Here is a 3,775-nt window from a genome sequence, read left to right as displayed (position 1 = left end):
TAGTGAGGCACCAAAGGACTGTGATAATTGTTATATCAGGTAAACACAAATTCTAGATACATACAAAAACCAATTTTTTCTTGTAAGAAAGCATGCCAAAGGGAAAAAAAAAAAACAAAATAAAACTTCCTCAACTGGGGCTTTAATTCTAAAATATATGACTACACTTCAGGACATGGTAGGAAGAAGGGACACTAGCATACTAAATCTCCTATATATAATAAGGATGTGCCATAATTATTACTTCTAATATAAAAATATAAGGTAATATATGATTAGGTATGATTTTAAAAAGCAAATATAATTACTAGTAAAATTTTTAAGCAGGATGTAAAACTATATGAGACAAAAATAATCAGGCTATGAGGTCAAACTTGGAAAAAAATTACATAAGTATAAAATATGTAAGTGTAACTTTACCACCTATGATGGAATCATAGATTAACTTTTTTAATACTTTTGAAAAATTTTTAAACACAAATACTCTTCAGTTAGTAAAACATAAGTCATATAAATGTTATTTATAAGTCAAAAACAAAATGAGACAGAAAGTTTAACAAGTGAAATTTTTGACAGATTTTATTTTTTTTAAAGATTTTATTTATTTTATTTGAGAGAGAGAATGAGAGATAGAGAGCACGAGAGGGAAGAGGGTCAGAGGGAGAATCAGACTCCCCGCTGAGCAGGGAGCCCGACATGGGACTCGATCCCGGGACTCCAGGATCATGACCTGAGCCGAAGGCAGTTGCTTAACCAACTGAGCCACACAGGCGCCCATGACAGATTTTAAAAAGAAAAGCAAATATTAAATTCATATAATATGAAATTTCAGAAAGAAATAAAAGCATTAAATGGAAATAAGATATAAACTCATAAATCATTACTTACCTAGTAATATAGTATCAACATAAGTAAAGAAAAAAGAGTTTCACATACAGAAAGTTATTGCAAGGTCCCGGGAAACTTTTCTATTGGATCAAGGAATATTATTAAAATGACACAAAGCTTGGGCACCTGGGTGGCTCAGATGGTTAAGCGTCTGCCTTTGGCTCAGGTCATGGTCCCGGGGTCCTGGGATCGAGTCCTGCATCGGGCTCCCTGCTCCTTGGAAGACTGCTTCTCTCTCTGCTTCTCTCTCTCTCTCTCTTTCTCTCTCCCCCTCTGTCTCTCATGAATAAATAAATAAAATCTTTTAAAAAAAAAGAATCAATGAACCAACACACTCAACTTTAAATAAATAAATAAATAAATAAATAAATAAAATGACACAAAGCTTGAACCAACAACATATTAGCTAAAAGATTTAAGCTTTAGAAGTAGACAAAAAATACATTTAAATCCCAGCTTTCAGCTTAGTAAGTGTAAATTTCAGTAGAAGCACCTTGGTCAGATTAGTCTGTCTCTGGAATACTTGGTGGCCTCATGTACAACATGGAAACTAATAAATAGATTTCTGGGTTATTGTGGTATTAAGTGATATAATGCAGAAATTTAGCACAGTTAGATACATAGAAGGAGTGAAATATATTTTAATTATTACTATCATTGCTAGTCCTATTACTATGTATTGACAATTTACCTTACAACCAATTTAATTTTGACAAATGGACCATATGCTAAACTTCCCCATAGAAGTCTCAACAAGTATAAGGGATCTACAATATAACAAACACAGAAATTAATATCAAAAGTTTACATAAAATAAATATGTTAGAGTTAAAATAAATGTATTTCTCACACATGAAAGCCTTTGACATAATTAAATAGCTATTGCTTATAAATGAAAAGTAGAGTAAAAAGAGTAAAACAGACATTCTCACTCAAGGAACCAATAGCACACATGAAGGAGAAGAACCCAAGTGTTATTTCCTTAAAGTCAGGAATTAGACAGAGATTCTCACCATCAACAGCATAAACAACAAACAGTGTACCTATTATTAAAACACATTTTATTGAAAAATAAAACTTTCAATTTAAATAAATGAGGGGAAAAACTTAACTACTTTCTCTATAGCAGCCTTAATATTTTAGTTACCTCTTATAGAATTAATTGACATTTGGGACTCCTCAGTGGCTCAGTCAGTTAAGGATCTGCCTTCAGCTCAGGTCATGATCCCAGGGTCCTGGGATCAAGTCCCACATTGGGCTCCCCTGCTTCTCCTTCTGCCTGCAGCTTGTGCTTTCTCTCACTCTGACAAATAAATAAATAAAATCTTTAAAAAAAGAATTGATGTTCCATTACCTATTAATGAACTTACAGAATGATACCAACTGAAATCAAAATACCATGTAATTTTAAAAATATCTGGAAAAGTTGTCTTAAAGAACACGTAAAATAATAAAAGGTAATACTTACTGAATTTTTTTTTAAAAAGAGACTAATGGCCCCAGAGTCCCGGAGTCCCGGCCGGTTCCTCCCGTAGTCCCGCAGTTGCCCGTCTCATTCCTTTCAACATGACAGATGCCGCCGTGTCCTTCGCCAAGGACTTCCTGGCAGGTGGAGTGGCCACGGCCATCTCCAAGACGGCGGTAGCGCCCATCGAGCGGGTCAAGCTGCTGCTGCAGGTGCAGCATGCCAGCAAGCAAATCACAGCAGATAAGCAATACAAGGGCATTACAGACTGTGTGGCCAAGGTGGGCAAAGCTGGAGCTGAAAGGGAATTCAGAGGCCTCGGTGACTGCCTGGTTAAGATCTACAAATCTGATGGGATTAAGGGCCTATATCAAGGCTTTAATGTGTCTGTGCAGGGCATCATCATCTACCGAGCTGCCTACTTTGGTACCTATGACACCACAAAGGGAATGCTTCCAGATCCCAAGAATACTCACATCTTCATCAGCTGGATGATCGCACAATCCGTCACAGCGGTTGCCGGGTTGACTTCCTACCCGTTTGACACTGTTCGCCGCCGAATGATGATGCAGTCAGGGCTCAAAGGAACTGACATCATGTACACAGGTACAGTAGACTGCTGGAGGAAGATCGCTCGTGATGAAGGAGCCAAAGCGTTTTTCAAGGGGGCGTGGTCCAATGTTCTCAGAGGCATGGGTGGTGCTTTTGTGCTGGTCTTGTACGATGAAATCAAGAAGTTCACATGAGTTACTTCCTAGTCTTTCCCCCCGACTGTGAACAGGCATGTTGTATTATATAACATATCTTGAGCATTCTTGACAGACTGTTGGCTGTCTATTTATCAATGGCGACTATTCCACCGGTTGAAAATGGGAAGCAATAATACTCATCTGACCAGTTTTCTCTTAAAGCCATTTCCATGATGACGGAACTCGATTATATTTTTTATTTCAGTCACTCCTGATAAATTTGAAGAAATAAAAAATATCTGAAATAAAAAAAGAGACTAATGTGAGGTAACTAATAATTCTAAAGTAACTAACAGACATATTTGTATTTAATAACTATATATGTATATTCTACTGTAATTTAAACTTGTGACATTTCTCAGGAACAAACAAGTAGACAAAAGAAAGCACACACAAAGCTCATAAAATCTTAGTGAAGTAAAATTGACACTTTAATCTCATGAGAAAGAAAAGCTTTTTCAGTAACAACTTTTGGGAGCATTAACTACCAGAAGAACAAAACAAAACAAAAATTGAGATTCACCTCTCTTACCACATACACTGTGAATCCATTATATATTATAAAGGAGCTAAATGTAAAATAAAATGTCTTAAAATAAAACAAAACAAAAACCGGAGAGGTTTTTAGGAGTACTAATAGAAGCAATGATTAATGTTGTTTACTTTTGAGTGG

General features: G+C 36.0%; 1 pseudogene; it reads left to right on the top strand.

Moving 5' to 3' along the window:
* The first annotated feature begins 2,390 nt into the window (after positions 1 to 2,390).
* LOC112829766 (ADP/ATP translocase 2 pseudogene) lies at positions 2,391 to 3,327 on the top strand (annotated as a pseudogene).
* The last annotated feature ends 448 nt before the right edge of the window (positions 3,328 to 3,775 follow it).

Source organism: Callorhinus ursinus, unplaced genomic scaffold, assembly GCF_003265705.2.
Source record: "Callorhinus ursinus isolate GAN/ISIS: 27379988/994484 unplaced genomic scaffold, GSC_fseal_2.0 scaffold21, whole genome shotgun sequence".
Classification (NCBI taxonomy): domain Eukaryota; kingdom Metazoa; phylum Chordata; class Mammalia; order Carnivora; family Otariidae; genus Callorhinus; species Callorhinus ursinus.
The sequence above is the reverse complement of the archived record's forward strand: the minus strand, read 5'-3'. Positions and strand labels throughout refer to the sequence as shown.